Consider the following 14155-nt stretch of genomic DNA (forward strand, 5'->3'; position numbering starts at 1 on the left):
TTCTGATCTGAGAATTATCTTCCTAAGGACATCTGAAGAATGAAACTTTGAGCCCTCCATAGCCACTGAAGAATAACACCATGAAGCAAAATGGTCTGAAGCACTAAGTAGTAATCTAAATGCCATTTTCTTGCCTTACAGAACATTTCCATCACATTACAATTGCACAACATGTATGTAGTTACGATTCACACTGCGGAGGATCCACGGGCGGACAGGTCTCAATATGAGATCTGACTGCTTGCCGTCAAATCAACAACGATGTGGTGGCAGCTATCTTAGGACTTAGGGACCCCGCCTGGGGCCAAAAACATTTTTAAAAAGTTTGCCACAAATTCTCTAGAGATCTGCAAATCTGTGGTAGAATAAAAAAGAAAAGCACGGGATCGGTGCTACTGAAATAAATACCAAATACCCCCCTGAGTCCCCAGGATGGGTCAAGGCGCGTGGGGGGGTGGCAGAAAATGTAATTTAGGGGAGAGAGGTGCGTGGCTCCCCACCCTGAGCCTCTGGAAGGCCCCGGGGAACCCATCTCCCAGGTCTGTCATCATGTGAAAGGGGAGGGGACTCGCATGACCCCCCCCCCCCCCCCCCCCCTCCCTGAGCTTCTAAAGGCCAGGGGATCCCATTCCCCATGACAATCTAAAACTAAAGGAGAGAGATGCTGCGCAGCTCTCCTCCCTGACCCGTAAAGTCCCAAGGGAGACCCCATCCCCCAGGACCAGCTCCATTACTGTGTCCCGGAGAGCCCAACCCAGGGACACAGTAGTTTCCCTGCCTGCAACAGCACATGCAGGAAAGGCATGTCTGCTCCTACTTGGCAGGTGCTTTAAAAACAATGGTCTCGGCATTGGTAAAGTTAGAGCTATTGGCATTGCTCATTACATTATTTTTGTTTATGTTTTTAAAACATTTAGAGAAACGGCATTGTTATTTACAATGTCGATAGCTTAATCTCTCTCAAATGCGAGACCTATTTTTGTGCAGGTTTCCTTCCTGCACAAAAATAATCATCCCCTCAACGCAGGCACCCTTGCACCATGGTACAAAGGTACCTGTGTGGGAGGGGTGTAGTAAAGCAACAACACAGGAAGGGGTAGGCAAGCAACAACAGGGAATGGGCAGGAAAGCAACAACACAGGAGGTGGGACGGGGCAGGAAAGCAACAATGTGCGAAAGGGGCAGGCAAGTGACAACGGGGTAATGGGGCAGGTAAGTAACAATGCAAGAGAGGGGCAGATGGGACAGACCAGGAAAGCAAACTGTAAGGGAGGTTGGCCAAAGATCCCATTGAAGAGTTTCTATCTATTCTGGGCCCAGTGATTGGAGGAAAGTTCTCAGGAGAACATCGATGGAAATAAAAGATCATGTCAACAGTTTAAAAATAATTGTCAGACAGTAATATTACGTGAACACAATGCAATCAGGGAAAGTATCTGACGTCCTATCTCACCTATTTTCATTCTGTCCCATAATACTCATTTCCACATATAGATTTGTGTACCTCAGTCCTCCCTCCATTTCATGCAATATGACCTTTGTCTAGCATTTACCGTGAAATGAGTCACATCTAGTTCTGTGGGTGAGTTCAGGTTGTTGGGATTCATAGCGGCCACATCAGACAGCTCCAAACCCAATTCTGAATGGAATGCATATTTTTCACAGTGTCTGCCAGTAGGTCAGGAAGGTTTTTAGACTGCAAATGCAATCAGTGGTCTCTCTGCAGAGCACAAAGTGTGATGGCTACATTTGTGACAATTGGGATTCTACAAGAAGTTGTGTTAAAGTGCTTCACTGCTAAGTGCTAAAATGATGAAAATAGAGGGCTTATAGGGGAGTGTGTGATTATGTGTATGGGGATAAAGTTGAGGTGATGAATGAAGTATGTGCAGAAGAAGACTGTGAAAAGACTCAGCTGAAGAGGAAAGAGGACGCAAGATATGCAGCTGGAAACATTGAGAATGATTTGGAGAGAAAACAGGGCAAAGGTGTCCAACACTGTGAGGGTTGCATAAGAAAGTAGAGTGAAGGGGAGAACTGAGTGACCAGAGGCCTCAGTAATATGTAAGAGTCTGTTTTCAGAATTGAAACATCCAACCCAAAATCACTCATTACAAAATCAGTGCTAGTTGTATAGGTGATACTGCTAACAAGAACTGGCAAAGGCAATAGTTTTGTCTGGTTTGTTTCCGCTATCCAGTTAAGCTTCCGTCACTGGCCCGGATTGAGGTAGTCGCGCTCTTAAACCTAGATATTTACACCTGCAAACTACCACTACTGGAATTACCGTTACGGCGATATACCTTCTATGTTGAAGTCACCATAACCCGCCACACATGTCACAGTCACACACTTGCTCCGAGTTAAAAGTAACAGGGGCGATCACTCAACAGAAAAGCACAGGGAATAAAGAGGCGGGACCGCAGTCTGCTGTTGCGTCGCCCGGTGTGAAACCGTTATCAATGATCGACGCCAAGTAATTCACTAACACCGAAAAGTACGCCTTAACTGTAATCAGGAAAAATCGGTAACATTGGACATGTCTCAGGGTCTCTCGGAGAGCGAGGGTTAGGGTGCTTCCCGCGTGTGTACATGATGGAGACCTCTGAGAGTTCTCCGTTCTAGTCAGATAATTCGGGTGGAGGATGTACCTGGTTCGCCTCCCGCCTGTTGATGGCCTCTTCAATCCTCAATGGGTGACTTTTGCTTTATCGCCTAAGAAAGCGACGTTATGGCCCGAGGGGACCAAAAGACCCCTATAACCCCGAGCAAATGAGACCGGTATTGGTGAGGAGACTTCCGCCGACAAGAGCCACCCGGCCCGTATACACCGTCAACAGCTAGGAACTTCCTGTCGCTCCCTCAACCCTCCTTCCATGCGCCTCGGCTTAGCCGATTAGACTTCCGCCTAAGAGAGCCACCCGGCCTCTACCTTGCGTCACTGATGCGTAGCCATTAGGCTGCACAGTTTGGGCAGCGAGGACAACGATTGGCTTGTTATTTCATGTGTGCCATCTGGGTCCTATTGTTTCTACTGCATTTAACGTTAGCTTTACCATTCGTGGGACGGGTTGGCGGATAAGCGTAACAGAAAACGTATGAGACCAGGATATCAAGACAAAAATAGGAAAAGAAAGTAAATATTAGCGTGGTAAGGAAATGAGGCGAAAAAAGTATTTGGCGAATATTTAGAAATAGAGGAACTACAGAAAGAGTAAAAATAAAGTCGGAGAGACAGAGTAAAGAAAATTAAGAAGATTTGAGTCAGCAAGGCTATGTTTCATGATACCACCGTTGGGAGTTTCAGAGAAGAAATTCTCGTAAACAGCTTTTGAAGAGTTCACCGTTGAACAAGGCAGAGCAAAAGGCACACCACCGCCTTTCTCCGAGGCAGAGCAGAAATGCCTCGGAGAAACGCAGCGTCCTTTTCGGATTCGGGGGCGTGTTTTGCTGTTATCTCCTCCAGCCATTGGCTGGAGGAGATAATTAGACTTTCTGCAAAAAACACGCCCCCCGATCCGAAAAGGACGGGGCATGATCGGAGTGACGGGACCTCTTCTCCAATGGCTGGCCAGCATTGAAGAGGCCAGCCAATGGAGAACAGGGGAGAAGAGGAGCGGGTTCAAGCCCCTCTTCTCCAAAACATTAAATCTCTCGACTTCCGGTTCTGCCTTCGGCAGACCGGATGGTCCCGAGACCTAATGAACCCGCCAGGAGAGAGCAGACTTTTGTTTTCCTCCCAGCGAGACTTCGTTTTAAAAGGACAGCTTCATCACACAGATGAGGCCATTACCTTTGGTTGCAAAGCACCGATGCGGCCCAGGACACGAGAGGGAGGAAGAGCCTAGGTGTAAGCAATTTAATAATTTCAATCATCATTAAAGGAGCATTTTTGAAACGCACTGAGTGAAAACTATAATTACCAGAATGCTCTGCAAATAGACACTAAAGCACAATGTGTGCAACAGCTGTGAGCAATTACCATCCGAGGAAGACAGAAGTCGAAATGCATCATGGGGCTCTGCTACTAAGCTTCAATGAAGTTGGTGTCTGTAATAAAGAACTGCTTTTACTGAACTCCTGGGAGTGGGATATTTTTTCTCCATTGGAGATTAATAAATATATATATATATAGCACATAAAAGATCACTCGTTGCGGAATGACCCAAGGACACAGCGGGCATTCTTTTGGGAGTCCTTTATTCACAAATTGCGCAGTGTTATGCATTTCGGCCTGAACAGCCTTCCTCAGACGCCGTTGCAACTGGTTGGTACCAACTCCCTCCTTCATTTATTGGTACGGTGCTCCCATTGGTGGGAGAGCAGCTGACCCTGTTCAACTTTCGGCAGCTGTGATCAAATGTGAGACCACAACTCCCAGAATGAAATATCTTGGCAAGTGCGTTGACAGGGAAGATGAAAATTTTCAATGAGCGCTGCAATTCCGTGTGAAGGGGGGGGCCATGTAGTGGCAGGAACCATCCTCAAATTATAGTGTTGGGGCTCCCTCGAGTCCCCAACGCCCCAGCCACAAGTTCAATACAAGCCTGGCCTTAGAGAGCGCTGCAGTGAACCCTCTCTCCAGTGCAGTCACAGTCTGCCACCTGACAGCAGCCTCAGACTTGGTCCGTTCTCGTGGCGGTCCCGGTAATCACCAATCCCTTGGTAAACACAAAGTTCAATGCCAGTAACATCCGGGACTCTTGACAGGACGGGTCCTTGTACCGCGTTTCTGGCTTATGCGGAAAATATCACAAAAAAGAACACTCGTTGCGGAATGACCCATGGACACAGCGGGGATTCTTTCGGGAGTCCTTTATTCACAAATTGCGCAGCGTTATGCATTTCGGCCTGAACAGCCTTCCTCAGACGCCGTTGCAACTGGTTGGTACCAACTCCCTCCTTCATTTATTGGTACGGTGCTCCCATTGGTGGGAGAGCAGCTGACCCTGTTCAACTTTCGGCAGCTGTGATCAAATGTGAGACCAGAACTCCAAGAATGCAATATCTTGGCAAGTGCGTTGACAGGGAAGATAAAAATTCTCAATGAGGGCTGCAATTCTGTGTGAAGGGGGGGGCCATGTAGTGGCAGGAACCATCCTCAAATTAAGTGTATATATATTACCTACTGGTGGTTGCTAGTAGGTAGTTATAGTTAGGACCTATTATCCTTAGGAAATCCACAACATTCTATTTGGAATAACTTTGTCGGCAGTCGACGAATCTTCGCGAAATTTTCAAAACAGGTGGGGCGCTCCGGTCCGCTCCTATCCTGAAAGTCTCGGGGTGATTCGTTAAGCGGGGGCTGAGAAAAAAGGGGGGTCCGAAAACGTGTTTTCCCCATGCAATTTTCCATAGGAACCTTTAATCGCAGCTACAGCCCGAACTGCTGAACGGAATTACACCAAAATTGGCAAAATTGTAGCCCTTGGTTCAGAGTCGTGCCTTTTGGTTAAATGGTGTAAATCCGTTCAGTAGTTCCTGAGAAAATCAAAAGTAAAATCACATATATATCTGGGCGGAGCCTAACCACACATCTCATCGTGAGATCTGATTGGCTGTCAGCACTTCATCCAGGAAGTGTTGGCAGCCATCTTGGGACCAATATACATGATAGCACCTCATTAAAAAGCATTGCAGTTAATAGAAGGTTTTAAGACTTTATTTACATTATAAATCATTTGTTTTTGGTATCATACTCATTTTAGGAATTGTGGTGTGTTCTAAGGTGATTTTACCATGTGAAAAAACCTTCTGCTGGGATATCACGAATCATGTTTGAGAGAAAACTATTTTCTCATGCTTTTCCCACAGAGGTTTGGAAGGTGAACTATAAGCTAAACTGAGAGCATATTTTCTGTAAATTCACATTATCTTTTTCAGTCATGTGAGAATGAAGTCTGACATTCTCAGTAAAACATGTACATCCAACAAGGGCAGAGACTGTCAGTTGATTCTTTTGTGTTCTACTGCAGCTTCCCAGAGTGTTCTAAAGAACAACTAGAGCGCTAACAGTCCTACTTATGACAAACGTATTGCACACCTGAAGTCATCTTGATTGGAATAAAGTGGTAACTCTTAAAACATTTAATTTAAAAAGGAACAAAATGAGGGGGTTCATTTTGCCATAGAAAGTATGATTAGTGCTGCAGAAAGAAAAATTAGGGCACATTTTGAGTGACTTCTCAAATCCTCTTCTATTTCATTAAAAAATCCTGACATGCAGACTGAAACATGCACTTTGAATACCAGCAGCAGACTTCCCTGGTGAGCAGTAGCTTTACTACAAAGATCTAATGAGCAACTAGAGTGCTAACATTCTGAATGTATGGCAAATGTGTGACACATCTGAATGCCTTCTTGATGGAACCAAATTAAAAAACTGAAAGTTTTTCCTACTGAGAAGACTGCAGTAAATGAGGAAATTACGAAGCTTCATAACAAATAAGTCTCCCAAGATGGCCACCAGAGACAAAAGAACCCAAATGTAGCACAAATATCACCCAGATGTAGCCCAAGTATAGCCCAATGACAGCATGTCCCAGAGTGTTCTTAAGTACAACTAGAGCGCTAACAGTCCTACTTATGACAAAAAGTATGGCACGCCTGAAGCCATCTTGATTGGAATAAACTGGTAACACTTAAAACATTTAATTTAAAAAGGAACACAATGAGGATGTTCATTTTGCCATAGAAATTATGATTAGTGCTGAAGAAAGAAAAATTAGGGCACAGTTTGAGTGACTTCTCAAATCCTCTTCTATTTCATTAAAAAATTCTGACATGCAGACTCAAACATGCACTTTTAATACCAGCAGCAGACTTCCGTGTTGAGCAGTAGCTTTTCTACAGTGATCTAATGAGCAACTAGAGTGCTAACATTCAGAATTTATGGCAAATGCGTGACATATCTGAATACCTTCTTGATGGAATCAAAGTAAAAAACTGAAAGCATTTCCTACTGAGGAGACTGCAGTAAATGAGGAAATTAGGAAACTTCATAACAAATAAATCTCCCAAGATGGCCACCAGAGACAAAAGAGCCCAAATGCAGCACAAATATCACCCAGATGTAGCCCACATGTAGCCCAATGACAGAAGTGTGCAGGTATTGGAGTGCTTTACATGAGCATTGGTTACATCACACAAGAACAAATTCATTTTGGTTGTAGACATGGGGAGATTAAGTGATTTGACCACAATCACAGAATGTCGAGCTGAAGCAGAAACTCCAACCTGGTTCCCCAGTTGCAAAGTCTGCAGCTCTGGAAGTAACACCACATCCTCTCCCCTACGTGCAACATTTAATCAAGTGGTCAACTGGATAAAAAACATAAAGATAACAAATCATTTAAAAGTGCTTTGTCGCTATTTGAAAACTCAGAAAATATGTCCTCATTTTAGTTTTTTAGAGCACTAACCATAATTTAGATGCAAATAAGACCCTCTCATATATGTAATTTCTAAAGGAAATGCTCTAGGTATTACAGTTTTGATTACAACAAGATGACTTCAGGCGTTCCACTCTTTTGTAATAAACATAGAATGTTAGCAATCTAGTTGTTCATTAGGATACTATTGAGAGGCAGAGGCCAGGGGCACGGACTCTGAAAATTGAAGGCAGGTAGGAGGGTGCAGAGGCAACAATTTGACCACACTGGGCAGGCAGGAAGAGCAGTGGCAGCACACAGACTATGGAGGGCAGTGGAAAGGGGGGCAGGAGCAACAAACCAACAATACAGGACTGGCAAGAGAGGCTGTGGCAATATAATAGACCATTGTGGGCAGAAGGAAGAGGCAGTGGTAGTACAACCATGCATGCCAAAAGACCCGATTCAGCCAGGAAACGTCCAATGTTTATAAGCTCAAATGGGCTTTATTTGATCTATCGCCTGTCTACAATCTCCTCTTTTTCAATGCAACTCAAAGGGGAAAATCAATACCCCAGTTTTGTTTCAAAATCTCCCTCTTACCAAGTTCAAAATGTTCGTAAGTATGGTACATTGGATCATGGAAGGCAGGAGGAATTGGGGTAGGGACATGGACTCGGATAACAGAGGACAGGAGGGACATGGAGAGGTGCACCAAACTGACCCTACAGGGCAGGCATCAGGGTTTTCAGCAGCACAATACACCACACAGGGCAGGCGGGACGGGAGTGCAGCACAACAATCCATAGAAAGCAATAGGGAGGGGACAGGACCATGCACATGGACAACAGAGAACAGAGGGGAAAGAGGAAATGGTAGCTAGCTGACCATAATGGACAGACAGGAGAGAAAGCTGCAGCATAACTTTTCATAAAGGGCAGGAGGGACGGATCAGGGGCATTACAATGGAACAGACAAGCCAGGAGGGAGGGAATAGGGGTCTGCACATGGAAACTGGGGGCAAGGGGGCAGGGCAGGAGCAGCAAGATGACCATGGAGGTCAGGCAGGATGGGCACTAGAAGCAAGACACACCATGGAGAGCAACAGTGAGACTATGATGGCATACACACAGACCATGGAGGGAAGGTGGGAGGGGGTCATGGGCAGCTAGCTGACCACACAGGGAAGGTGGGAGGGGCCGTGGCAGCACAGAAGACCATGCATGGCAAGCGGGAGGGTTAGTGGCAGCACAATGGCTATGATGGGCAAGAAGGAGGGTGCAGGGGCATGCACAAATGACCATGGAGGATAGAAGGGAGGGTCAGGACCTGGGCACAGACAAGAGAGTTCAGGGGAAGGGACTTCACAACAGACCACGTGGGGCAGGCAGGAGGAGCAGTTGCAGCACAACATACCAGGGAGGGCAGAAGGGTGTGGCAGTAAAATGGACCATGGAGGACAGGAGGAAGGGGATAGGGGCATGGAATGTGGACAGGCAGGGTGGAGGTGGCAGGGACAGGTTACAGTCATCTGACAATGCTAGGCAGGTGGGAGGGGAGTGGCAGCTCAACAGAACACTCAGAGTAGATAGGAGTGGCAGGTCCATGGAACATGGTGGGCAAAAAGGATGGAGCAGGGGCATGCACAAAGACATCGGAGGGCAGGGAGAAGGAGAATAGGGGCAGCAAGCTAAGCACAGGGGCTAAGCAAGAGGTCAATGATGGGGCATAGAATTGGGCAATGGAGGGCAGGAGGAGTGGACTGGTACATCATGCTAAATGGAGGGCAGTGGCAGCACATTAGACCATGCATGGCAGGAGGGAGGAGGCTAGTCCATGGATTCCGACAACAGAGGATAGGGAGGAGGTGGATGGGGCAGCAAGCTAACTGTTCGGAGAAGGCGGGTATTAGGAACTTTATTGTTTTTAGAATGTGTCTGTGCGAACTACTTAAAATATGAACAAGTATGCAGCATAATCTCACTTTTATTCAGGAAGAAGAGGACGTTTGTGACTGTGACTCCGGGCTCACTTGGTAGAAACACCCCTTGACCCACCACCCCCCATCGCAAAATGTAATGCCCGTGAAAAGGGTAGGTGAACGCAGTGTTATATAGAATATAGTCCTGAGAGCACGATTGAAAATGAAAACTAGATATAGTGTATGGTATAAACTATGCAACAAAAAGTGTGATATAAGATGAACCGGGGCGTGAAATATAATATGCAATACATTGTGCGCAATGACAGATTCATTGGAGAGCGTGATATAGCACAGGCACTAGCGCGTGCTATGCGATATGCACCTTGGAGTGTAATATGCGCAGGGCAGTGTTGTGTAACCTAACTAGTCTCTAAAGTTGTAATATAAAATATGTGCTGGGGAGTGTAACGTTGCATATGCACTGTGACAAAGATATGGATCTTAGATTGTAATATGTATGGCATAGCGCTGTGCGTTATAACATAGGCATCGAGGAAGGCACGTTAGATGGGGCAATATAACCCGTGCGAAGGCAAGTGTGGCATGACATATTCACAGGGTGGTGTTACTGTGCACATGGGCTAGAGAGTGTCATAGCATACGCACTAGCTGGTGGAATACAACACAGAGGTGTGTGGCACTCGGCGGGCACTGGTGGGTGTAACACAGCATGGGGCTCAGCAAGGAGCGCGCTGTGACTCTCAAGTGAGGTTCGTCTCCTTTCCAGAGAGTAAAATAAAAAGTATTACACATCCGGCGGTGGATGTGTGTTTTATTAACCGTGAGGGGGGTTTCTTGCATAGTTTTGGTCGAATTTTTGTTGAATCCCCTTTGAATGGCTTGGTGTGCGTGTGTATTAAATGTGCCTGTCAATAGCTACCCATGTTTGTATAAATAAACGACAAGGGTGTCTACTTGGAGAGTACCCACCGGCGGGGGCGCCGGTATTAGGCACGGTAGGGCGTCAGACACGTCAGAGCTTCACTAGCGGTGTAAATACATTCCACGTGGATTCATTGTATGCATAGTCGCCTTTTAATGAATATCACGCAAATCGTCATGGTGATAGGTACGTACGGTTTGTCCAGCATGTCCTAGGTGTTTCTATAAATATATAAAAAAAAAACAAAGGCCGGTCCCGGGGAATGGGGTCCCCGGGGCCATAAGTGGCCTGAGGAGGGGGGTAATGCAGCCCCCCTCCTAAAGAATAAAAAATAAATAAAAGGCCATGCCACGGGGGTTGGGGTCCCCGGGGCCGAATAAGGCCTCGGGAGGGGGGTTACGCGGCCCCCTTCCAAATAAAAAAAAAAAAAAAAAGAAATTAGGTCCTGGGGAATGGGGTCCCCAGGGCCAATAAATTAGAAAAAGAAGGGGGGCCACATAGCCCCCCTTCTTAAAATAAATAAATAAAAGACCGGCATCGCGCCGGAGGCCACACCCCCTACTTGCAGCACTCTGCAAACGCGCCCCTGGCGAGTTGTAAGTTGGGGAATTAATTGCCCTTCAACACTGAGGGTCCCTGAGGGCCAACTACCCCTACAGGTATCGCCAGTATGCGCCAGGGAGCTGCGTTGCAGACAGGTGTTCTGAGGCCACGCCCCTTTTTACACCTCTCTGCAACGCAGCTCTGTGGCGCTTACTGGAGGTACCTAGTGGGCTAGTTTGACCCTAGGGACCCTTAGGATTCAAGGGGACTTAATCTCTCAACTTAGAACGGCCACAGGGTGCGTTTACACAGTGGGGAAGGGCGGGGACGGGACCTGAGGTGATGTGTGCAAACACGCCCTGTGGCGCGTTTTAAGTTAGGGAAATAATTCCCTTTCAATCCGGAGGGTCCCTGGGGGCCAACTAGCCCACCAGGGGCTTCCAGTAAGCGCCACTGCGCTGCGTTGCTGAGAGGTGGTGCAGGCCGTGCCCCTTTTTACACCTCTCTGCAATGGCGCTTACTGGACGTACCTAGTGGGCTATTTTGCCCCTAGGGACCCTCAGGATTTAAGGGGACTTAATCTCCCAACTTAAAACGGCCACAGGGCGTGTTTACACAGTGGGGAAGGGAGGGGACGGGGCCTGAGGTGACGTGTGCAAACACGCCCTATGGCACGTTTTAAGTTGGGGAAATAATTCCCCTTCAATCCTGAGGGCCCCTGGGGCTAACTAGCCCACCAGGTGCTTCCAGTAAGCGCTGCTGCGTTGCAGAGAAGTGGTCTAGGCCGTGCCCCTTTTTACATCTCTCTGGAACGCAGCTCTGTGGCGCTTACTGGAGGTACCTAGTGGGCTAGTTGGACTCTAGGGATCCTCAGGATTCAAGGGGACTTAATCTCCCAACTTAAAACGGCCACAGGGCGTGTTTACACAGTGGGGAAGGGAGGGGACGGGGCATGAGGTGACGTGTGAAAACACACCCTGTGGTGCATTTTACGAGGTAGTTTTAATCCCCCTGCCCTATTATATACTAGGGGCTTACAAAGGAGGTCATGCTAATCACAGGGGGACCCCAACACATACTGTTCCCTAGTGTATGTAGGTGTTTTCACTGTATTCTAAGTGTCTTTTAACATAGCACTGGCTCTAGGACTGGTTAGTCAGACTCAGTTACCACCAGTATCCGTCTGAAAAAGTTGAGGGTACAGGATGATTTTGCAACAAGGCTTCTTTCTGCTCTTCTGTTTGTTCTTTCTGCATGTTATCCTTCTTCCTGCACTTTTCTTCGTCTTTGAGGACTTCTGTTGCTTCTTTCTGCATTTCTTTTTTTTCTTTCTGTGCGTTTTTTCTTCTTTCTTCACATGTCCTATCTGTGTAGACATAGTTAGAAATTAGCATTTAAAAAACCTTTGAAATTCACTGAAATAACCATAGGTTTCAGGTACGCTATAGTTAGGATTAGCATTTAAAAAACCTTAGAAATTCACTGAAAAAACCATAGGTTTCAGGGGCGTTATAGTTAGCTGGACATTTCACTCGTACAAAACCATTGAAATTCCCCCGTTATAGTTAGTTCAGCTAACTATAACTCGCGCGCCCGCAATGCACTGCTGATGACGTCATATATTACATCACTCATGACATAGTCAGTGACATCACTCATGACATCCTACTTGTCATCTGAGAGAGAGGTCTGAAAGGAGAGGCCAGTCCCTCACCACACCATACTACTCACACCCATCATCTGGGAGAAAGGAGAGGTGTTGGATGTGGCCCTTTTTGCAGGGTCATCCCTGAACTTTTGCCTTCCTCCTGATATTTTTTCTGACCTGGTATTGCTGGTTTTAGGACTCTGGGCACTTTATCACTGCTGTCCAGTGTAAAGTGCATGTGCTCTCTATGGTAAAACGTTGTAAGATTGGTCTACACCTGTTTGGCTAATTTAATTTACCTGCCAGTCTCTTGTAAAGCGGTATCCCAGATACCCAGGGTCAGTAAATTGAATGCTACTGGTGGGCTTGCAGCACTGATTGCGCCTACCACCAAAGTTGCCTTTCAAACCTGTCTCAGGCCTCTGCAGGGTCTGGTGCGCAGTTTACTGCTGCTGTGACATGGCACATAAAGTGAGTGCCATGTCTGTGACTCCTCTCTTACTACATATCAGTCACCCCTAAAGTAGGCGCTAGCTAGCCCTATGGGCAGGGTGCATTGTACGTAAAAGTTAGGACATGTGCCTTAACTGTGTGGCATGTCCTGGTAGTGACAAACAGCCATTTTGGTATCTCACTACTGTGAGGCTGCCCTCTCATAGGAATGCATTGGGGATTCCATGATATATGCTTCAGTGGTAATTCCTGATCTGAGAGGAGTAGAGTGGTCAAGTTTGGTATGTTTGGAATAGTGGTAATAAATGCTGCGCAATGGTGTTCGCAGATTTACTATCACTATTTTAGAAATGCCACTTTCAGATGTGGGCATTTCTGTGTGCTGTGTGTCTTTTTGCCTGCCTGATGTGTATTGCATGCCTGGCTCTGGAGTGACAGGGGTTGGGTGACTCAGCACTAGGCTGAATAGGCCAATCTTCATTGGGAGTGGTGGGAGGAGTAGCCCCAGGGACTGAATGGGACTGTGCCTGCCTTCCACAATGCTGGCTCTGCCCCCTGTGGTGTGTCTGGGACCAGGGCCTACACTGACAAAAGGGGTGGTGGTGCACCCTTAGAAAAAAGGTGCGAGTGCCTCCAGAACTGGTTTGGACCGGGCGCAGAGCCCTGGACCAGGTGGAGAACAAAGACATTGGTGGTATAAGTATTGGGGCTGTGACCCCATGAGAGGTGCTGTTGTATGCTTGCTTGAAGCCTGCAGCCGGTAGACTGCTGAAGGACTGAGTGGGACCAGGAGAAACTGTCATGGACCTGCTGCCTCCCAAGGACTAGGGGAGGACTATCACTCTGCCTGAGGGAATCCTTGTGCTGGCCTCCTGGGGGCACTTTGCTGGTGTGCCCCTGTGGTCCCCCATGACTTTCTGGCTTGCCCTATAAGATAGGTGACAGCGCGAGGGGAGCGCTGTTATACTACTCTTTTCATCTATAAACCAAGCGTGTGTAGAACGCTTTATTTTCAAGGTGTGGAGCGCTTTACTGAGAGGCCTGAGGCAGCTTGTTCCTAGCGTTGGCTCAAGGAGGTGCGTGCAAAGTGGCACTCTCTTTGTAAAGCGCGTGGTGAAGCGCTTCAGTTTTCAAAGTGCCAAGATCCACAGCCAAGGCTCTCAGCAGGACTCTACCAGTTGCTGGGGCAACAGGAACCCCAACAGAGGCAGCGACGAGTGGAGAAGAGGTGCGGTGACATAAGAATGTATACTAACTCTCCAGAGAAGAAGGCT

Source organism: Triturus cristatus, chromosome 4_2, assembly GCF_964204655.1.
Source record: "Triturus cristatus chromosome 4_2, aTriCri1.1, whole genome shotgun sequence".
In the NCBI taxonomy this organism is placed as follows: domain Eukaryota; kingdom Metazoa; phylum Chordata; class Amphibia; order Caudata; family Salamandridae; genus Triturus; species Triturus cristatus.